The sequence below is a fragment of the Bactrocera oleae genome, chromosome 3 (genome assembly GCF_042242935.1).
Source record: "Bactrocera oleae isolate idBacOlea1 chromosome 3, idBacOlea1, whole genome shotgun sequence".
In the NCBI taxonomy this organism is placed as follows: Eukaryota; Metazoa; Arthropoda; class Insecta; order Diptera; family Tephritidae; genus Bactrocera; species Bactrocera oleae.
This window is the reverse complement of record NC_091537.1, coordinates 94,004,091-94,029,085: the sequence shown is the minus strand read 5'-3', so window position 1 is coordinate 94,029,085 and position 24,995 is coordinate 94,004,091. Positions and strand designations below refer to the sequence as shown.

The window sequence follows — 24,995 nt, the reverse complement described above, 5'->3', positions numbered from 1 at the left end:
TTATAAAACAAACGTGGAAATTATGTACTTGGTATACCAGGTACTAGGTATAACTATGAAAGACTTTGGGCCATATTGAGTCGAAAAAGAAGTTGTAATTGCTAAATTTGGCTAAGATGACATAACCTCATCATTGAGCTGCCACAACTGCAGTGATATTTATTTCCATTTTATTATTTTGCAATAAATTAAAATTTCAGTACTTCACTGTAAAGCTCTTTTGAAATGTGGTCAAGCGATTATCGAAATTAAAATTGCATAAATTTAATTAAAAATAATTAATTTAGTAGTCGTTATTAAAATATCCAAAACCGCATGACGTTTAAGCAAGTTTTTGCAGATAAATACGAGTAGAATTCACAATATGCCGTTGTCAAAATCAACTAACCGCAAATACATTTAGTGTTCGAAATCGTCAAAAATGTGAATACATAAAAAATTAATACACTTAAATTTCCGAACGTTTAACCAAATCCAAAAAATCTACTAAACTCTCAAACGCATGTAATTTCGTACATGTAAACAAGTAATTCCTCGCACATCCGAGGTGCTTCCTTGCGTCATTTCATATTGGATTCAACTGTGGATTTGTGTATATGTGTATTTGTTTTGGCTGCACGCTTGCACGCACGATTACATTACTTAAATATTCCGCTTGCATGGAGTTGAACTAACTTAACACATTTTATAAGCACTTAATGCAAAATATTTCTAACCAAATAATGCTATATTTGTTTGATGGCAAGTTTTGCGTAGCAAGCCAAGCGTGCAGGGTGAAGCGCGTGTGCGTTTGTGTGTGTGCATGTAAATGTACTGCATTTCTTTGCGAATTTGTGTGCTTTTATTGTTGTAGCTGAGATTTTGTGCGCTACGCTCATTCATTTGCAGAATTTCGCACGTACAGAGCATAAAATCTCATGAAAACAAATGCCAAAGTGTTTGATGTAGTGCGTGTTTGTGCGCCTCCGAGTGTATGTGTGTATGTGTGTGTGCGTTACATTCACTCGGTATGTGTTGGTGTGCAGTTGCCTTGCACGCCGGCGGAATGTTGAGCATTTACTTTTGTTGTAGTTGTTTAAAATATTTTCGTGCTTTGATTTAGTTTGCTATGCAATTGCATTTTCTAGTAGTTACATAAAACAACAATAATAAATGCATCAAACAGCGAATAAATTATAAAAGAAGTTTGTAAGCATAAAAAGCTAACAGAAAACTTAGTTCGCACAGTCGTTATTGAGGATCCAAAATTAGCTGCACTTGAAGGTCCCCTGCGATCTTAGCAATGCAATGTAGTTAGTAAGCTCTGAGGTAAGACAACACCGAGGTTATAGCCATTTGTCAATTTAAAAAAATCGATTTTTTTTGCAAATATGGTACATATGTATGTATATGGAATGTAGGAGTACATAAATATATTTGAAAATATTTTCATTATTATTTTTGAAGTTTATCTGGCAAATAGTTTCAGAGATATGGGCATATTTTTAAGAACTTAGTGTAGTTTTAACTAAGTGTAATCGGCACCCAAAATTTTAAACGCGTTTTTTTTTTGGAAACGCTATTTTTAGAACCGGCGAGGAAAATTTCGCCCAAACGGCTAGACCGATTGATATAAAATTTTCACAGAACCTTCTTAAATACATTAAGACCCCGCTTAATGCGTAGAATATGTTTCATCAAAACAGAGCGTAATGCGAAACAGCGCAAAACGAGGCAATCTTGTTGTATGTCAAGATTGGGGTTAGAGGAAGATGGATAGAAAATTGGTTAAGTATTAAACTTTATAATTATGTAAAAAAAAAAAAAACCGAAACAATTATTTTTATAACTCCTCAAAATTTTTATAATTTTCAATAAATTGGTCCATAAATTCAGTTATATCGGTCGACTCCTTTCTACAAGCGCTAGCGAAAGTTCTTTTTGCTATTTTTACTATTGTCAATATTTTTGTTTTTTTCGTGCCTAGCTACTTGTTTGAGTTCACCATTAGGAAGACTAGTTGCTGTTTCTTGAAATACATATTTTTTCGAAGCCTTCCACATTTACCTAAACATTATCTAAACCGCCTTTTTTATCTAATTCCAATATTTTTTCCACTCTTTCAGCCATATCGACAGAGTGTCCAATGTCTTCGCTCTTACTTAAAATTGGCCAAATATGCTTCCATAATCCTTTCAAAGATCTTTCTGTTATCTCATCATAGCTTTTCCAAACAGCTCTTGCTGATTGCTTTTCTTCTCCGTCTATCTTTTCAAGCATCTGTCTTATGCCTTAAAATTTAATATAACGCCTTGGTCCATCGGTTGGATTAATGTATGTATGTGTGTATTCGGATGCACAAATTCGGAGACTTTCCGGGGATCTACTGTAGGGGGTCTTACTGTATATTCTTCAATTCATAATCGAGAGAATAAAATTATTAAAATATTTATTTTGGTTTAAAATACCCCTTCAAAAGAAAATTAAAGAATAAACGCATTTTTTCTGTTGCAAGTTGATATAATCCGAACGTTCTGCCTGGTATGTTAAAAGCATAATCCATTAGATCTGTGCTTGTATACATTAACACCAATTTTTAACAGCGACTTTAATTATCCCTATTCTAAGAAGCAAAAACTCGTTAACACTTAGCAAATTTTAAATATTTTGTATGTACATACATGTGTATATATACTAGTATATACACCATTTTATATGCTTGCTCTGATGAACTACTACACAAAAGTAGAGGAGTTTCGTTGGGTGCTGCCACGACATGGTTGTTTACGAACGTACGTTTTGTTATTGTTTTTTTATTTTTTATTTTTGTATGTGCTCATATTGCTTTTCAGGAACATACAGAACTTTACTTTTACTTTTACTAACTATTTTGTTAGTTTTTATTTTAAGATTAATTTGTTACATTTTTGTTCACTTTTTGTTTCTCGGAATTTAACAAATTTGGTACATACATACATACATTTACTATATAAATATATACATACGTAGCACATTTATCCTAAAGCGTAGCTGAAAGTAAATCAAAAGCATAGCTAAATAATATAAAATAAAAGCAGCAGTAAAGTTGAGGAATTTGTGCATATTTGAAAATTTTAATTTCTGTACTCAAGTATATATGTACACACACATCACATACATACATTGCTGTTGGAAATATGTTGCACATTAATGCATGTATTTGCAAAGTCCGAGCAGTTCGACAAGGAATTTTGTAACTTAATGGCCACATCTAGCATGCGAATGTGTGTGTTTGAAATTAGTTGTTGGTAGATCAAAATGTCTGAAATGATATACACTTACACACACACATACAATACATACTTTGGTCAAAAATTATTTTAACGGGTACTAATAGGAATCTAGAGTCAAAAAAATATATAATAACTTATACCGTTCGGACAAAGGAATTAGAAACGACTATATATGTCTTTTATGCAGTTATTTTAAATATTTCTTAAAATTGCAAAACTTTTTAATATTATCTCAAATTAATGCATGCATTTTCTTTAATGCGTCCTTGGAGTGCTCGGTACTATCATAAAAATTGCTTGTAGACACACATTTTTTCACATTGACCTACATTATTTTCAGGCCAACTAACTGTTTAAGTGTTAAATTGTTTTGATACACTTATACATATGTATATAGATGCATATTATATGGTAAAAGAAATCCACAGCAGATGTTTGAAATATGCAGTCACAATTTTTTTTCTAGCAAGGAAAAGTTACACAAACTCATTAAATTTAAATAAAATAAAATGATATTGATGGAACGACCCCGCATGAATGCAAAGCTAGACAGACACGCATGTTCATCATCATCTATCAAAGATAAGAGTGGCAAGTCTGCTTTTGAAAAATCAAAGCGAAAAACTGAAATTAAAATATTTTTCAGCTACCATTTCTCCTAAAGTTAATTACAAACCAGAGCAAGCATTGCAAACAACTATTTATAAATACTCATAATTCATATTAGTGAAGTGTTATTATGAATAAGTACAAAAATACAAAAATACAAAGTGAAGGTTTTTAATTACTACAAAAATGAGAGCGAATCCTCTGTGTTTTGAATATTTTTATAAATTCAAGGACGATAGCATTAAAAATACAAGCTTTCAATGTGATATTTTCAAGCTTGCCAATTTATTTATTTATATAACGGTACGCCGCAAAGGAAAATTATTATTTGTTCTTCAAAGCTTAGTTGACAAGCCTTTCAGTTGAACTGATATTAAAGTTGCTAGAAAAGTAAAACAAAGGTTACATCCTGGAGTAAAACACTTTTCAAGGTTGCTTTGTTGATGTATTTAATTACGATTTTCTAAATCTCATTTTTTTTATGCGAGCGGTGTAGGAAAACCAATTCATTTTGCATCGCAATATCAATTTGTAGTTAAGCCGTTAGTAAAACTCTCAAAACACAATGGCAGAAACAGATAGGTATCACGCTGTGCGACATGATAGCGCAGCGGCTATGCTCGCAGGCATTTTGTATATCGATTAGTTGAACAATTTTTCCCGCTAGTTTTTGTTCAATAGAATAACATTCATTTTCTAACCTCACCTTCCTCAGTATTTATTTTTCATTTCGACGCTCTCAATCGGCTCAACATATTTTTTGCTGTATGACAAACTGCGATGCGTTCATCGTGCTGCCACGCTCGAGTGTTTTTGCTCTCAAGCACCTTCGGCGCATCTAGATATTATTGCTATGGCTTAGCTGTTGATTCAAGCTTGATTTTTTCCTGTTTACTTTTTATAAAAACCCATTCAACTTTTCAATGGTGTTGGTGCTTTCCCTATTGGCTGCAACAGAGAGTTTAATACAATTGCGTTTGCATTGTCGCCAGGGTAACCAAATAGTCGTGTGTTTTGCCGGCCTCTCGTGCAATGTTTTTGAACTGGTGTTCAGTGTGGAGTTGATTTCAAGCGAAATTTGTTGTGGATTCAGAACAGGTTTGGGATTTTATTACACTTACTGCCTATATCGATAAAGAGCTTGAAATTTGTACTTGGTGTAAATAACCCTAAACTACACTTTTTTCTTCGTAAAATTTGTTTCCTTGTCAACATTTCAAAACAATTTATGCCAAGGCACGTTGTACCACTACAATATTGACTGAACTTGTTTTTACTCACTCAAATTTAAAATTAAAACCACATGCACAAACATAAGGCCATACATACAAATATGGTCCATATAGATGGTGTAACCCCATTTTCAAAATTTTTAGAATAGAATCAAATCCCTCATGTATGCGTACGTATATACATATGTAGCTTTATAATGGGTTTCTGCGGTTGCCTCGGCTTTTCTTCTGCGCCGACGAACTATTTGGGTTGTTCCATTGATTGGTTTTTTGATTTCGGCATTTGCCGCGATTTTCCACTAATAGTTATTTGCCACACCACCACATGTTCGTTACCATTTACAAATATTCTTTTATATTAATTTTATTCGCATATATAAAAACGAACACAGAATAAAAATGGACCGTTGCAATATGCACATTTCATTATTTTTAGGTTTAATATTTTTAAACTGTCGCTGGTGTTTCAGTGGCATTACTATTTGGGTACTGTGGCTTTAGAAAACATACACTGTTACAAACATTGTTGTTGCATTTTCGTACTATGTTCGCTTAATCTAAATCGTTTTAAAATATTGAAAACAATGCTTTTCAATTAATCCGATTATTTTGGTCCCGAAAGTGAAAAGCATACATACATGAGCCAAGCGCATTTTATTTTAGTTTTGTAGTGTATACAGGAGTTCTAAACCCTCCTTCAAAACATATGTAGCATATAAATATTTTTGTTAATTAAGGACAACGGCTTGTTAATCCTTTTTCGATGATTTTTGCAATTCCAGCATGATTTTTTAATTTTCAGAATTTTATGATTTTTTTTCTTCAACGAAATGATTTTCTCACACGATTACGAGTAATTCTTTAATAACTCATAAACAAGATTGCAAAAATATATTTGAATTCCTTTTTATACTCTCGCAACCTGTTGCTACAGAGTATAATAGTTTTGTTCACCTAACGGTTGTTTGTATCACCTAAAACTAATCGAGTTAGATATAGGGTTATATATATATAAATGATCAGGATGAAGAGACGAGTTGAAATCCGGGTGACTGTCTGTCCGTCCGTCCGTGCAAGCTCTAACTTGAGTAAAAATAGAGATATCTTTATGAAACTTGGTAGACATGTTTCTTGGTACCGTGAGACGGTTGGTATTGCAGATGGGCGTAATCGGACCACTGCCACGCCCACAAAACACCATTAATCAAAAACAAATAAATTGCCATAACTAAGCTCCGCAATAAGATACAAGACTGTTATTTGGTACACAGGATCACATTAGGAGGGGCATCTGCAGTTTTTTAAGTGGGCGTGGTCCCGCCTCTAATAGTTTTAATGTGCATATCTCCTAAACCGCTAATGCTATAATAACAAAATTCACTAGAAGCAAATGTTTTTAGCACTTCTATTGACGGTGTGAAAATTGTTGAAATCGGGTGGCAACTCCGCCCACTCCCCATATAACGGTACTGTTAAAAACTACTAAAAGCGCGATAAATCAAGCACTAAATACGCCAGAGATATTAAATTTTATCTCTGGGATGGTATGAGATGACTTTATAGGAACCGCGTTCAAAATTAGACAGTGGGCATGGCACAGCCCACTTTTAGGTGAAAACCCATATTTTGAGATCTGCTTAACCGATTTCAACCAAATTCGGTGCATAACGTTCTTTTCATATTTCTATGTTATATTGCGAAAATGGGCGAAATCGGACTACAACCACGCCTACTTCCTATATAACACCATTTTAAATTCCATCTGATTCTTTCACTTTCCACTATGCAAATCAGGCAACAATGAGTGTATCAGGATAAAACTTTGCGTGAATAATGCGTTTAAAGTATGCCACCTTGTGACCAAAAATTGTCTAAATCGAACCAAAACTGTTCAAGCCCCTAAGTACTAAATATGTGGACCCCAGTGCCTATAGTTGGCCTTCTACCGAAAATATCAGTCAATCCACAAAGAAATCTCAAACGAGTATACTATTTGACTTTGCGAGAGTATAAAATGTTCGGTTACATCCGAACTTAGCCCTTCCTTACTTGTTTTATTTTGTTATCCCAAAAATCGTATCTAAATGTTTTTCAGATTTCTTATTCCAAATACCGTTTTAAAAATATTAAAAAATGTCTAAAATTTCATGGGGAAAAAATAAATTTAATCCCAAAAGCGGTAACATTTTGAAATAAAATTTACCTAAACATCATGCATAAAAAATTTGAGCAAATAAATAAAAATTATAAACCATAATTATTTAAGATTTGGTTTATAATGATTACGGTCTATGGTAAACAATCATTTTTGAAATGCTATTTTTTGTACTTTCTTTATTTAGGAAGGACAGTTGTGCTTAGAAAGAACTGAAAATTCCGACCGATAATTTACATTATCCGATAATGCATATTTTTGAAGCCAAATTGGCTGAAGATCTACGTAAAAGATCCACTGATTTTATTTTGAATAAAAGAAATTAGAATACTCTTCCTGCGGTATCCAGGGGTATTGACTTATTTTTAGTATCAAATTCTGTTAACTTAGCTAGAGAATTGTGTGTCGCACAATGAAAGCATTATTTTGAAATATTACCTTTTCTAAATGTATCTCGCCTACAACGGTAGCTTGTAGAATATGTAGACTTCTTTATGAGCAAAAATACTGGGAATTTTTGGGTGTCACTGAGTTGAAATGAAACGAATACATTGAGAACAGTTCAAAATTAATCAAAACTGCATTACCTCATACATACATAAATATTATTTCCCTCAAGTGTACCAAGGCAATATTATTTACTACTTATAATTTTTTTCAAATTATTAAAATTTATTAAGAATACAGTTGGACTTTTGTAGAGAATATAATAAATTGCAATAAGCTCAGTACATTGGCTGAAAATCCAAAAAGTGTGATTTTATATCTCTACAAAACTCAGCGCTACGATAGCCAACGACACATGTTACTACTTTCGGCTAACCATGAGAACCATGTAAATAACAGCTGTTCTATGTCGTTGCTAAACTAACGCCTTTCTCTGAACACGTGTGCACTCTCTGCCGATAACATGCTTTCTTGGTGACTGCGCTCTCCATGGGCTGAATTAAAACGAAAGCTAACCGACAATAACAACACCCCCAAAAATTATCTTCGTGAATTTACCTATTCTAACCATGTTGTTGTGCTTGTTGACGGTGATAACGAAGGCGAATAGCAAGCACGTCGTTTGCTGCTTCGTTCGCCCAGTCGTTTCATACGTGTGCACTCTGTGTGGAGCCGATGCTGGGCAGCAGCTTCAGTTGCTTTGATGTTGTCAAAACGTAAGGACAATTTGTGCAGTGATAGAACGGGTGTACACGAATGCTTTACGCTGATTTTGTGTCGATACTACTGTGCCAATTGCTGATAATGATGACGCAGTGGCGTTCGAGTAGTGATTTTCGTTCGGTGAATAAGAATTATTATTGAAATAAGACGCAGTGTTTATATATAAAATAAGTGCATGTGTGCATCTAAAGCTAATGATGTTTAATTAATTCAAACACTCGTGTCAGCTAATCAACAACTTTCGTGGAACACATACGAATAAGTGTGTTCATGTTTGTGCACGTTTTTTATGCAAATAATAAAGTATTTTAATAAAAGTCGCGCACAGTATTAAATATAAGTACGTTCATGTGAATAAAAACAGTAAGCAAAAGTTACAGTAAATATTTCGTAAATTTCGGACATAAATCAAGCAAATCCACATCCAGCACGAGCACAATTTGCGAACTTCAAATGCTTGTTTCATAGTTGAGGGTGTTTACCAAACATACAAAAAAAGTAACCTGAAGCGTTTGCCGTGATTTCGACAGCATTTCAACAGAGTTTATGTGTTGCTGTAGTTTCGGGTGTTCAAATGCTAACATTTCTAACTTATTACTTGGCTTTGTGTTTATGCACCAGCGCAGCAGGTCGTGTATGTGTGAAATTGCAATAATTCATAAATGCAACTGGGAATTGAATTCGGCAAATTTTCAACTCAACGCAAGCTGAATTGAACTGAAATGAACTATACGAACAACATCGTTTTCCTCCTGATGCACAGTGGCTGGCTGCCTCAGTGCCCAAGTGCCGTTGTCGGCAAATCGAATTAAACGCAAAAAATCAAAACCAACAAACTTACCCGTTAGCAGTAGTAGTTCCACTACAAGTCGTAAAGTGTACAAGTGTATTCTGTATTTCAAGTTCGAAATTTTATTACGAATGCTGCACCATTGAGCCCGCTGCTAGTGCATAGCCATGATGTTGCAAGTGCAAACAATTTCAAATTATATGTGGTAGTGTGCAAAGAAAAGTCAAATCCAAAACATAAATTACGACACAAGTGAAAATTGTGTGTAGTGAAAATTCTAAAATTAAAAACAATTTTTATTGCACAAATATATAAACAAAAATTACGTTTTTTGTCACAGTTGCAATAACTTCACAACCACAGTCAAGCAGCGAAAGCCAAACCCGTCAGCTGCAATGCAACATATAATTGCATGATTTGTTATTTCAAAGGTAAATATTTACTGTAATTGCTAGCACAACTATGTTTGCTCGCAAATATTTGATCCTGTACACTTTATATATGCTTACATACATTTGCATAATTACATATACTAATACATTTTCATCACATTGTGTTAGGTTCAAATATCATTATCTCAGATTTCCAAGCTATCTTTAGAGAATTATGCAATAAATTCGAGGTTTTGTTTAACCTTAACTTGGATGTCTTTGTATATCTTTGTTCCAAGTGCTCACAGCTAGACCAACAAAAATCAATTACCGTTAACATGTTATATTTAAAAGTTAAAAATTTATATTATGGGTTCGTCCTGATATTCATATTCATATCTGGATATTCCATAACGATCTTTATCTTTACTTTTTCGTTTAAAATTTTCACTTACGTTTTTATAAACATCTATCTACCGCAATCATCTATGGAATCTCTGTTCAACATCCGTGTCGCACGACGCACGTTTTTAAATAATAGGGTGTTTCTGTTATGGTTAAATTTCTTTTACGCTGCAGATAGTTTTGAGTATGACTTAACCTTAGTTTTTGCTCTATTAATGAAGTAGAAAAAACAACCATCCAGCTACTGGCCAAAGCACGTAATTTTGAACCTTGCCCTAACAAATTTAAAAGAATATTGCTAGAGATTGGGTTTTCATCAAATCATCTCAAATTATTTAAAGTGAAAGCTGTTTAATTCGACAATAAAATAATTTGCGCGTTGAAATTAGAAAAAATAAACTATTAGATCCTCAAATTGATTTAGTTTTCTGCCATGCTTGTTTTCGTTTAACTGATTTCAGTCGGAACTAACTTGCAACCATGTATTAACTGGAAACTAGTAAAAAAATATGCAGGCGTTACACTTTGTACAGTTATACGAATGTGATATGGCGTATTTAATATTTCAAGTGCAAATTCAGTGATTTTTCAATTTCTAAGTTTTTCTTTGTTTTCAAAATCTATTTCTCTTATTGAGTAAAATATTTATACTGGCTTACATTATTAGATTAGCAGTTGTTGGTTTGATTTTTTTAAAGAGAATTTAGTTAGTTTGCCAGTAGCACGAAACCGTGCTGGAATGGAAGGCATTCATAAAATGCATACGCCCATACGCGCAGTATCACCTTCCACCACATACACCACCCTCCACATAGCGCATAAAAACGCGTATTGAGTGGCATAGCTTGGCATTGGCTTTGTTTCCTATTTGCATGGATGGGGCCCACTCCATAAAGCAAAGGATGAAACAGAAAAGTAGAGATCGTTGGAAACCACGAGCAGCATATTATTTGGGTCAAACCGAGGGTAGCTGACTTAAAAAAAGTTAACCTAATAGTGATGCATTTCTATAGCAGACTCACTACAAGCGCATAAACGTACATATTGGTACGTGTGTGTGCAGTAATAATATATTTTTGCATTTATATACCTGCTTGCAGCAAGCCAACCGGCATACATACAAACAGATGTATTATATTACTCACGTCTGATTTTATGTATATGTAAAAATAAAATAGTTTGCAAAAACATTTTAAAAACCGTATTCGAAATTTGGAGTAAATAAAATATTTGTTATACGTAAAAATCAAATGTATCGTTATACAAGTATGTATCTTTTTCGAAGAGTTGAAAAGTTCTATGAATGATCGATTTTAAATTTTAAGAGGAGCAAAAAAACTGTGTATTATAAAACATCCACAATTTTGTAACAAAACAAATATTCTTCATACCTCGACAAATGCATCGTTCTGCCCCAAAATATTACAGAAAGGTTATCAAAAATCAAATATATTGTTCTTTATTTTCGGTCAAATAATCAGTCTTATTCAAGCTTAGAAGATACGGTATGTTATGGAATTGTCTTCTCCTGTTTTAAATATGGTTAAACGAAAACTTTTAAGCTAGCTTTATTTGAAAGCCGACCTTTATTTTTTATGGTTTTCATATCTGTCGCGATTGATAATCAATTTCGAATTTTTTCAGAACAAAAAATAGTTAAAAGAACAATGCCGAGTTTATCCTATAACGAAAGCTGCTTCTATTTCTACCATTCGCTTCCCACATTTTCACATGAACCGTAACCGTCCAACGGTTTGCATACAACGGAATGTCCGATCTGAATTTGCTCGGGGATCGTAGCGTTACTTTAAACAATAAACTGTGTCAAGTTTAAAGAAGTTATCTTGTCAAATAAAAACATTTTTCATGCTAGCACTTATTGATGAAACTTATATAACTTATATCAAATTGTGATTTGTGGTCAGTCTATATATTTGATAAACCTGAATTAAAGCAAATTGTACAAAAAAGTGCAATTACAGCGGCTCTTTGTATAATATTTACGCCTTGCTGTATCGCGTTTAACATCAACATTTTTTAAAGAAATTATTGCGTTAAATTTTAGCTTACTTGACCACAATATAATATTACGCTGAAGACATATTTACATAAACAAGTAAATGCTATGAGGCAAATCTCGCCCGTAAATACTTTTATGAGAGGAACGCAGCAAGTCGAGAATTTCAGCAGTTTATGCGAGAATTCATGCAAAGCAAAGTTTCTGTCTGCGCGATTAAGTCAATTGCTATATAGTGAAATATTTGTGTATTAATACTCGCGTATATATTTACATAAAAGCGTAAAACTAGTCGAAGTAGTTTGTTTGTTAGTTATGTGTTTATCCTTCGTTATAATTTGTTTGCATAAACTTTGTTATGACTGAACTTTTATAGCCATTATTTATTATATTATGAAAAAATGGTAAAAACTACATAGACAATAGTGTAATGAGCCAAAGAACAATTTGCGAATTGGCACCCACAATTATGTATATAAATCTATTCGTATATATTGATTTTTGATTATATTACCATATCTATTTTATTCGCAATAACTTTGTCGCAGCAAGTAATAGTTTGTAGCTTTCGAATGTCAAACAACTATTTATATAAAAGCGCTCATTTGATCCCTCGAATTTGTCTAAGTAAACGCTTCGTAAGATTTTTATACCCTGCACAGGGTTATTAAGTTTCTTTTCTCCCCAAGGAGCTGGTCATTTCTCGGAACCGCTGATATCGGACCTATAACATATAACTGCCATGCAAACTGAACGATCGGAATCTAGTGCATGCATGGAAAACTTTTTCATTTGAAATACCCGAAAGAAATCGTCGGATATCGATCTGAAACTTTGTGTACGTCCTTTTCTCGTCAAGGAGCTGCTTGTCAGAATTGCCGATATCGGACCCCTTAAATATAGCATAACATATAGTTACTACACAAACCGAATGTAAAATTGTATGGAAAATTTTACTATTTTTGAAGAGTGTATAATTTCGGTGCAACCGAAATTAACGCTTTTCCTTAGTATTTTGTTTTACCATTTCCACATAAACAAGTATAATTTATTTTCGTTCGCCTGACGCATTTATTCATCACAACAAATGCGCATTTAACGTAAAATTTTTATGGCTTTTTATCTGTTTACAGTGGACCTTTTTATTGGTCTTGCCTACAGTGCATTTCTAAATTGAGCTTTTAGTAGCCTTTTGACTTTTTATGAGAAATGAAATGATACAGTTATTTTGCGCTTTCCACCTTAAGCAATACTCATATGTACGGGAGTACTACGTGCACACGGATTTATATATATACGCACACGTGATCGCTGGTGGCTACTATCGTATAATGATGGGTAGTAACGCTTCAGAGGACCCAGGTTCAGTACCTGTTTCGACAAAATTATTTTTAAAGCTTGTGCCTCCTACAGACGACAACGAAGTTTGCCATCTGAAAAGGACTTAGAAATCGTAGGTAGCTCCATTTTTCACATTACATCATACTAACCCATATCTGCCTGATAAAATTTTTTTTGAGATGAAATTCATCTTCTTGAAGAAATTCATGTTTTATGTGTATTTTTGTTGAATTGTGAAAAAGTTTGCATTATAAATTCTACAAATTACATCAAATTCATTGTTCGATTAATCGAATATTGGGCCGATATTGGTTAGCAACTATAAGACAACTATAACATTTTTTGATTATTTACTACTACTGAAGTTCACTTATTTTCAATTAAATGTGTGGCCAAATATTTTCTGTTAATATAAATCGTATCTGCGTCCACTCCGATTATCGATAGGCGCCTTAAGTACGCACAAATTGTTTCTCTGAGTAGAAAGCGACAGACATTTCATTTCACCGTCACGGTCGTGTTCCGCGATTAAAATCAAGAAAAAAGAACGAAAGAAATAAAACAAAGAAGAGCAAGCAGAAGAAGCAAAAGCAATAAAGTGGCTTAAGTTCGCCCAAAAGACCAAGCAAAGCGAGGAGACAGGCATTGTGGTGTTAAATGTGAATACAATATCGCCGCAGCACGACTAAGTGAATTTGCCGACAAGGTTTTACGCCTAAAACCATGCAAATTAAATTTAATGGAAATTTTATTTTCTTTATTTATTTTTTGCTTTTGCTCTGACTTTTTCAAAAGTCCGGCAGTTTTACACATTTACATGCTTTTTTTCACATTTGTGTGTTATTAAGGGATGCTTTCCCGTACCAATTTTATCTCGCTAATAAGGTTTGTCGGCCACATAAAAGATGTTGTAATAAGTATGTATTATATATAATGCGCACGCGAAGTGCCCAGGATAAAATTCTTCGTTTTAATCGCTTTTACTTTGTAAGAAACCCAAATTTGGTTAGGAGAGTTACATATATCTTTACGCATGCAACATGAGGGCAAGCGTTATCATTATGGAAAAATATTGTCTCGTGACTAGTCGCAAATTCTGGGCGTTTTTCGGCAATCGCTCGCTTCGATTTGAAGAGTTGTTGTCTGTAGCGGTCCACAATAATGATTTTATCCGAGTTAAAAAACTGATAATATAACACGCCCGTTTGATCCCACCAAATGGAAAGCATTACCTTGGCGTCAAGGATATTCGGCTTTGTCGTTGATTCGGCTGGCTTGCCAAGTTTCACATATGATTTTGAACGTTTTCAAACAGTTGCTTTTAGTGACTCTTAAAGGTTTTGTAATCTCATCGAATACAGTTTCCAGTTCCTCGTGTTCAAAATTTTTGGCTATTCAGGACGTTCTTCGTCTTCTAAGTAAAAATCACCACATTGGTGCAAGTAAATGATGTTCTTATAAATGCAGCACTTATTCTTCTGTAAATTAGATCTGCGTATGTTTCTAAGAGTGCCAAGACCCAACTACTTAAATATCCGTGCACTTTGCACTTGTACACAATTGATTGTCAACAATATCGCTCGACATATTTATGTATGATATGTGCGTGTCTAAAGAGGTTTGAAAATTCTGTAGCATCTGCATCTTATATTTTCAACGCCCTCTCCTGCTACTTTTCTTCAAACCGAGTGTGAACATGCGTTAGATTGAACGCCTCAATTGACGCTCAGTCGTCTGTGAAATTTATGTTTAGCTAATGTTCAGGCATCAATGAGTAAATTTCTTTGCATCAAATGTTTGTGTGTGTGCATGTAAATATGTATATTGCATAACCTTCAGCTGAGTTACATGTACATATGACTACCGATAAATACGTGCTGATATATGTATGTGGATATGATTGGGCTCCTGCAGTGCGTTCCAAGACAGTTCGATTGTAAGTAAGCAATGCCAACTAGTGTACTCCGAAGCAGAAAAGTGTAAAATACTTCCCTATTTATTTGCACTCCCACTTATAAATACGCACGTCACAGCTACTAGCACATTTGTTGCCAACACTTGGCCACACTTGGTCGCACACAATTGATATTTTTTCTCCTATTCCAAATGATCGCTCAACGCCCTTAATAGCACTACATATGCTACAATTTTATAATAACTGCAAAGAGCAGCGAATGACGAGTTAGTATGTAATTTTGTATCCATGTATGTATGTGGGTGTGCAGTTTTCTCTGCATATAACTGTAAAAGTGTTTTTGTTTTTGTTTTCAAAGGAAAGTTTTCTTGTTTTCACCCTTTCGCTGAAGAACCTACAGAGGGTTGCTCTTCGATTTTTTTCGTTATTTTAACCAACCCGTTGTCATCACTTTTGCTATTGTGGAACTCAACTCTTTTTTTAAGTGGTTGAGTTTCTCGCAGGTTAGCTTCAACTCTCTCGTTCGATTGACAGATATGATATTGATGTTTACATATACATTAGTGCATACATACATATATACTATAGAAAGACAATTTTTGTTTGGCATCAATCAGAAGTACACAATGGCAGTATGCCTTTTTTATTTCAGCACAGTGATAAAATCATATATTGCTGTCGAGCTTCGAGACTCACGAACATAAGCATGAGGAGAGAGTGATACATTTGCCCCTAAAGACAATTAAACAACTTATTCATACTGTCCAAATTATTGTGCAGATAGATTGTAATCGATATGGAAACACCGAAAAAGACTCTTGGCTCTCGGTTGCTTTGGCCATGGAGATATTCGTAATATATTTAATTTTTCTTCGGTAAGTTTTAAACCCTTAATTCGGTTTTTTAACATCTCATATCACGTATTTTTATAAAAATTGTAAAGAAGTCACATTTTTGTTGGTATCTGTAGTGAAATTCGATATTAGGCCGCAAAAATCCATGGCATCTTAATTTCCGATAATATTGTAGTTAAGTCAAAATTTTTTCATGCGCTTTTTATGTATGAATAAATTTTTATTGCAAGGCTAAAATTTAAAAAAACGCGAAATAGTATTTAAATATATATATAATAAATTATGTTACAAACTCCTAGCACCAATGAGAATTGAATTCCAATTCCTCAACTCTGCTGCCTTTCCTATCAGACTTCAGTACCATGTGAGAAAGCACTTTCACTAATTTTTTCTCACAACCACATTTCCATAGAGTACTTGAAACTAGTTGGAGAAAACCTTGAATAACTTCTTTTGTGCGACGATAACACTTCGTGCTGCGTAACAACATTTGAAAGCCTTCGGATACTATCCAAGTGCATATATATGTCGATGTGTTAGCGCCATTTCACACGTCACTGCACTTTGTCATCAGCAACGGCACGGCATTGTATCTACGCTTCGGCTGACGACAAAAGATGTAGAAAAATTTTGCACACACTTAAGCATGCAGCAATATTAACAACAAAAACATTAATCACATAGAATGCAACAGAGTGAAGGCTGGATCGCCGTACCGGCTACTGCCGGATCTAACCATAGAAAAGAGCTGAAGTGTATTTGTGCGAGCGTCTGTAGCTGTTGCCACACACACTGGTGTCGGGTATGTTAAAGCTCTATTTTGCTATTGTGTCGGTGGCTTCAGATTTCACAGGCGACTCAAGTAATCGTAAGCTTTAATGTAACTGGAGCTGGCTGAAAGTGTGCAGTGCAACATAATGTACCTGCAATGAAGTGAACTAGATGGAAAATACACTACAACTGGTTTGAGTTGCAAGCCCAATTCGTCAACCTATCTTTTACTAAAAGCAACACGTTTTTCTACAAAAGCATGGCAACATCCCACAAGATGTTAATTCCTATACTTGAGTCGGAAATGTGTTAACTTGGTTTACTTCGCATGTGTTCCCTTTTAGCCTAGAAATTGCAGTGCTAAATGAGTGTTTTCGGACTAGTTTACTTTCAGCAAGTAATTTCTAGTCGTTATCCTGTATTTAACACTACATAGTTAAATTTTTTATCACATGTATCTATATGTATGTGTATATAAAGGTTCGGTGCATGGGTATGCATATATGAAACCATCGCTATTCAATGTGGTTACTGAGTGATTTACTCAGAAAATTGCAAAATTATAATATGAAATTTTCACTCTCCATGAGAAAACGTGAGTTTTTTCACTTAACTTTTTTGTTGCTTTGGTTTACTCAATAAATGTTGATGTAGTAGGTGTAGGAAGTGGTCGACATATGGTTTTCAAGCTTTCATTATAATGTAAAAAATATTCATCTTACAAAGATTTGCATAGCTCAATATATGTCGAATTAATAATGACTTTGTCAATAACATGATTCTAATATATGTAGAAATATTTGAATACATTTAAAGTATGTGAGCAAAAGTTGGACTGAAGGAATATCAAAGTGACAATTTACTGCTTTAGAAATGGATCGATTTAAAACAGTTTGCAATTCCAAAAAGCTTTTGATTGTGTTAGAATACTAAGGTAATATTTTAAAATTTTTAAATACATTTTATACGCATTTTTTCTGCACGCGAGCGCTCCCTTCGCTAATTTATATTTTCATTTCTTTTTTAATTAATGAAATTTTTAGTAAATAGGAGTACACTTTCTTAAGTTTTTTTGCACTAAGGCTACTCTTATATCTCAATTTGAACCAAAGTTCATTTATTTTTCCTCAAAAAAGACGAAAAGAGCCTGGCATCCGTATTCCATCGATTATGCACATAGCTCTATGTTCATTCCTTAGGATGGCACTCAACATATTATTACTGTGATTTTTGATAAAGACAATTTTAACCTTAAACTGTTTTTGCTTCCCTAAATTAGGTATATTTAAGATTTGCTGGAGTTTCCTAAATTTCTTCTCACCACCTTTCGCCTGGGGTAAATGATTATATTTCACAATTTTTTTTTTTTTTGTTGCCAATCTTCTCGAATCCCCTTTAATCAGACTGGCTGGCCACTCGGCAAACGAACTGCTTTGTCCGAAAATAACTAGCAATATAAACACACAAAAATACCCCGAGATGTCAACAACAGTCTCGGCCCACAACAGCGCTGCAATAAAAGCAAAATTGAAGGAGCGTGCTTAAGAAAGGAATTCCTTAAGTATAGCCATGTGTGTATGGAGCATGAACACAGAAGTACATACCTTGAATTGGCTACTTATGCGGTCATAAAAGTGCACTTATCCCATGCGAAGTATATATATAGGTTGTTGTAAACAATTTGAGAGAATTGTGTGTGTGGTTGTATATCTAAGAAGGTAAAGGTACTTAAAGCGCAACGGTTTAAGACACTCCTTATGACCCACTTTTATCTCTAAAATATTTGGTAGGAGTGTAGAAACCACATGTTTCCACAACTCCAATACCTTCAATAGCAACTACTAAATATGTGTAGTTCCGTTTTCGGTACGTTCTTTCTCTATTTCCTGGGTGATTGTCCGTAAACAGCAGCTTGACTTGTAAAAACCAATCTCAAGTCTTCGGCATACTTTGACTGAAGTAGCTCATTTGGAGCAAATCTACGATTAGTTGTCATGTACGGGCACTTATGCGTCAATATTTTGATTGTTCAATACAAATATGTTTATCCAATATATATAAGTAAATACATGTATGCATATATTAAGTGTACACTTCCATACACAAATGCCAAAAGCAGCCCTATTGTGTCGGGAAATTTGTATGTTTTCGACATCCGTGTTTGTATGTTTCTAGACATTTTCTTCTATACACAATATTTATTTTTATTATTATATTATTATTATTTTTATATCTGGAATAGAGTTTATAAAGTTTGCCACGAAGTTTGAACCACTTAGAAGGAAACGTCGGACAAAGTAAAGCAATGTATATATATAAATGATCAGCGTGACGAGCTGAGTTGATTTAGCCATGTCCATCTGTCATCCGTCTGTCTGTAACTGTACACAAACTAGTCACTCAGTTTTTGAGCTATCGATCTGAAATTTTGCATTTGTCCAAGAAGCTGCTTATTTGTCGGAACCGTCGAATCGAATTACTAGAGCGTACCATATACATATGTAAGTAGCTGACATACAAAGTGACCTATCAAAATCATGTTCTTGTGTGGAAAACTGTTTTATTTGTCAAGATATTTTCACGAAATTTAGCTTCTGGTAGGTATGAAGAGTATTATAGCTACGGCTCAGCCAAAGTTAACAATTTTCTTGTTTTTAATTTAGTTTCCCACACACTTTAGGTGTCTCTTAGTTATTTGCACTTTAAAAATAAACTTTGGCCATGGGTAAATAATTGAATATTTCGTAAGAAGATTAATTGTGGAACATGTTTGAAATATTAATTTTACTGACCTAATGTTAAGCAAATACACGTACACGTACATTATCTGTGAGCGAAAGTTTGCAGAGAATGAAAATTTTAATACTGTCTATTTGGTATTAAAAAAAAAAAATTATATATGTATATATAATTAAATTATGTTATGTTGTAAGATCGAAAAAATTGTTTTTTTTTTTTGTTTTTTTGCATTGTCAGATAGATACATGTTTCAAGAATACGCTTTCAATTTTGACTTGAAATCTGTTAAAATACGAAAGTTATCTTAAAACATGTTTTTCAAGTTGGTGGAAGTCCTACAAGGTACAGAAATTGAGCAATCACCATGAAATTTTTTACACTTGTTCATCAGGAGTTTTCCATCCGTGTCACTAGAATTTGCACATATTTCATTTGAAAAAATTATTAGTAAAAAAAAAAACGAGCCGGAAATATATTTTTTTCCAAAAGCTCAAAATTTTTGCATTTTTCATGCTCCCTTGCTCTAGCACCACGGATGAGGTAGAATGTACAGATTAAGAAAATTTTTTTCGTTTGGGTATCAGGCGTTATTTATGGACGCTAGGACTTCCACTATGAGAACGAGTGGCCACCGTTTTGCCGCCATTGTTTGGTAGCTCCCTTCCCCCCCTTGCATGAAACAGCAAAAACAAATTTGAAAAGTTATAATAAGCTTCTGACAACTATGCGAAAATTCTATCCTTTTGCCTATTCTACTCTCCGAGAAAAAAAATTCAGAAAAAACAGCAGGTTTTCGGGCCATTAAGGTAGAAACCCCTTTAAGCGGCACAGTGCAAAAAAAAAGTATTGTATCCATTGTTTTCATTTTAAGGGTATATTTATACATATTTTAAAAATGCGCAGTAAACATTTTGAAGGAAAAAAATTAAAATCTCAAAAATTGACAAGACGATGGCGTTAAAAAAATATTGAATTTTACCCAAAATTGTGTCGTTTTTGGCCCGGAAAATTCGGTTTTCGATCAGATCAAAAAATTGGTAGGTCGTTGTGCGGAGAACTTCGAAAACTTTGATAGTGATCGGATCATTTGTCTCCATAGTTTTGAGAAAAACGTTTTTAAAAATACACTAAAGCAGTTGATTGAATTGAGTGGCAACACTTTGCAAGGCTGTAATTTAAAAGCTATTTGAGATATCGAATTTTTTTTAATATAAAAATCGTTCCAACATCTCCTTTTCTTCGTTAATTGGTAGGTTTTTAATTGTCAGCTACGCACATATAAATTTAGAACCATTAACTCAGCAGCAATACGATCAGCGTTATGCTCTTCAACTACATGCATGCCACAGAGTGCAGTTGTGCCTCACTGGAGTAACGGTACATCAAGTAACATAACGTGATTACGAGTTCTATTGTGCATTCGTTGGTTGTAAATACTTGATTATTCCTGTTAACAATATTTTATTCAACTGTAATTCTACTTTTGTTTCATTCGGTTATAAACAGCGATTTTCGTGTTTATTTGCAACTTTGCTGCATTCACTTATTCACTTGGCAGCACACATAACGAACTTTCCAAGGGATTTTGCATGTGCACTTGCCATACATGTCCATATGTAAGCGGACGTACATATTAGTATGTTGTTTCAATTTTAATTATTTTAATAAAAGTTTTAATTGCGTAGCGGCAACGCGTTTGTAATGAGTTTCTTGTTATTCCAACTGCGGCTTCCCCGTCCGCCGCCATGTAACCGAATGTAGATGCATTGAAGGGCAGGCGAGTTTAAGCGTGTCTGCACACTCACAAGTTCGTTGCCAGCAATTGCTCTTGGCCATTAACGGTGGAATATATCGGTGCAGTTGTGTAGTTAACGGTTGCGTAGTTTCAGTACTGGTTAAATTAGCGTTTCAATGCTCGGGTGTGTGCCACACGAGCAGCGCTTGATGCTGGCTTAGTAGCTAGCGCCCAATTTATAACAATTTAAGTGACAGCGCATAAATTAACAGCGGCTTTTACGCATTAACAGAAATTCATTTTCATTACAGTCACTTGACAACATAAACGGCCTATCCAAACTGGACGTCAAATCGAAAAATCGAAATTGTATCACAGAAGTAGTCGTTAACAAGTGCGCGAACCGGTAACTCCATACTAATAAAGTGCTTTGCCTATACTCTGAGTATACGCGCTTACAATTCATCTTCTGCTGCTCTTTGCCGTTACGAAATTTAATTAATTTCCTTTGTTGTACAACCGTCTAAGTGTGTGAAACTACTTGCGTCAAATGCAAGGTTTTCAGGTTGCATTTTAGACACACAGCGAAGTCGAAGGTAACTTGGGTTGCAATAAAACAAAGCTTTTAATTAAACTTCGGTTGAATATAGTACGAGCTAAAAAACAAATAAAATACAGACAAGAGGTACATATTTTCGTACAATTAGTAGGTTGCTAAAGCACAAATAAAATAGCCCTTGAGCTGCATTGCAAAACTATTCTAATCCGCTGGTAGGACACGCGCTGGCATTTCCGCACGCAGCAAAAGAGGAAATCCAAATCGTTTAAATAATTTAACTACAAATTTAAAAGTCATTAATTCATTAATGTTAATTAATGCAAACTGGCAGCACTGCTTAAACGCAATTGCTAATTAGTTACACGTAATGTTTCCTTTGCCAAATTGGCTTCGGAGCGCACGGAAAGTGGCCGCCGCTGCAGGAGGTGGAAATTGATGGCACAAGGTCATCATGTTGGCGCAGCTTCAGGTTTTCTAATTTGGTAAAATTGGTGAGAATTAGCATCCATGAGTAAAAAATAATCCACAATGAAGGGGAAGTGCTTTCTTTTCTTTTAAATTTAAATAAAAAGGAGAAAAAGTCAAGCCAAACAAGAAAAAGCGTTAACTTCGGTTGCACCGCTGCTATAATAATAAAAGAACGTGATTCTGATCATTCAATTTGTATGGCAGCTATATGATATAGTGGTCTGATCTGAGCCATTTCTGCGGATAATACATTGTTGTTAATAACTCGCGCCTAATTTCATGAAGATGCGCCGTCAAATGAAAGAGTTTTCCATATAAGAGCTTGATTCCGATCGTTCAGTTTGTATGTCAGCTATATGGTATAGTGGTCTGATATCGGTCATTCCGACAAATGAGCAGCTTCTTGGTAAGGAAAGGACAAATGCAAAATTTCAGATCGATAGCTTAAAAACTGAGTGACTAGTTTGTATATATAGAGACAGACAGATGGACATGGCTAAATCAACTCAGCTCATCATGCTGATCATTTATGCATATGTATATTGTATAGGGTCTCCGATATTTCCTTCTGGGTGTTACAAAGTTCGTGACAAACTCCATATTCGCTGTTCAGTGTATAAAAATCAAAAATGCGAATTAGTCACAGTTTTGTGTTAAGTGGCACACCTGGTGTTTGAGGCTTTCACACAAAAGATGATTTTCAGAAATTAGTAACAAAATTAGTATGAAATTAATTGATTTCTAAGGGTATATTTATTTATTTTAAGTGTACACAATAAAGCTTTTGAAGAAAAAAATAAATCTCCGACGACGCTAAGAAAGCTCGCCCGACTTTCTTTATGGATACACCTATAAAAATAATATACTGGAAGATAGTGACCTACGGTCAAAAAACAAAAAAACGCAAAAATTGACAAAATGCCGACGATTTTCAAAAAACAGTTTAATTTCACAAAAAATGTCGGTAGTTTTAGCTTGCCAAAATTTGAATTTTGATCAGATCAAAAAATTGGTGGTAATTGGGTAGAGAACTAATACGAAACATGCAGAAAATTTGATAGTGATCAGATCATTTGTCTTCGAGTAATCACAACAGAAAATTCGTCGTTTAAATACTGTTTGGAGAAAAACGCGATTAAAGAAAAACTGATAGAAATTATTGAACTGAGCGGTTACACAGTAGAAGGATGTGACGTAAAAACTGTTTGAGGTATCGATTTAAAATTTTGGTATGTTCTTTCTAAAGATATAACCTATCAGAAAATAAATTATTATAAAATTTGATGTCAGGTGCCTCTTAATATCTTGCAGATAAGTCCTGATACCACTAACTACTCTTTAATGAGTCACTTGATTCCAAATAAAGTAGGTCTTTCAATAATCAAACAGTGCAGACTTTTCCTTTGAAATATTATATAATCAAAATCAAGCCATATCTTTAGCGGCTAACAATGTCAAACCATATCTAAAAAGTGTAGCGAACCTACCGCACCAATAAACCACAAATTGCAACTGTGAGTAGACGAAGTGCAACCGCAAGGAGACTAAAAAAACTTTGCACATCTGCATAACACACACGCACACACACACACACTAATGTATGTGTGTGACTGTGTGTGTGGGTATGTTGGAACACATCTTCGCCATACTTGCCACATTATCGGCAGCTATTTATCTTTATACTACTGCATGCTAGACGAACTGTATGCGAGCATGTATGTGTGTATATTTAATAAGTGCTGCACTTAGTGTAAACGCAATGGCATGGAAGACTGGCAACAGCAACACATATTGTGGCAAGCAGGAAGTCGCTCGGCTGGGCGAAAAAAGATCAGATACAGTGAAAAGGCAAGTTTGCTGCCTGCTTGTTGTGGCATCCTTCGAAGTGTCTTCCAGTGTGTGCATGGTACAGCAAAGCGTCAATTTCGCTCTTTATTGTGTTATAGAGTGTATATGTATGTATATGTATATGTGTATACAAATATAAATATTGTTGTTTACTGCTACTAGGCGTCTGCACGAGGCAGTGCCAACTATCTAGTTCCAACTGCACTTTATCTGAGCATTTTGTTATTTTTTATTGTGAGCGGTTTTTGCTCTGGTCCTTGAATTCTGCCGCTGCAACTTCAATATTACGGTCACTCTTTGTGGTCAGCGTTGATGTGTTGACATTGCCATTTTTTTCTTGCACTCAACTGCAATACAGCCGATGAATAAAGTAGCAAATGATATGAGAATAGGCAATAAAATGGTAAATATGCGATAAACAAATGATATCTCGTTTGAGATGCAGATAGTTTGAATTGATATGAAGAAGCGGAAGATCTGTGAACGTACAGTTGTCTTAAAAAAGTGAGACGCTTTAGACAATTTAAAAAATCGATTTTTGTATTTCATAACTTCTTATTAAAACTGTTTAAGAATATTTTATATAGATTATATTATATACCCAAATATGGTTGGTATGGGCGAAAATCAGACCATTGGTTTACCGTTTAATTTGAATTGGTTAAGACCTTGGGCCAAACCTCATATCCCTAATGTTATGATTTCCGATCCGTTCTCCACATCAATTAAGTTTAACATCGATTGAGTTTATGTCAGATATGTCTG

At 34.4% G+C, this 24,995-nt stretch overlaps 1 protein-coding gene across 5 annotated transcripts in view; it reads left to right on the top strand.

Moving 5' to 3' along the window:
• beat-Ic (beaten path Ic) overlaps positions 1-24,995 on the top strand; it is a 191,904-nt gene that overhangs the window by 101,341 nt on the left and 65,568 nt on the right. The window contains exon 3 of one of the 5 annotated variants that reach the window (XM_070107271.1): positions 15,909-16,131. The exons of 3 other annotated variants lie outside the window; for them this stretch is intronic. The gene's annotated coding sequence lies outside the window, so the exon portion shown is untranslated. Of the gene's footprint in view, positions 1-8,388; positions 9,639-15,908; positions 16,132-24,995 lie in introns of those variants that run through there. One more of the 5 variants, XM_036360152.2, reaches the window with a different exon arrangement.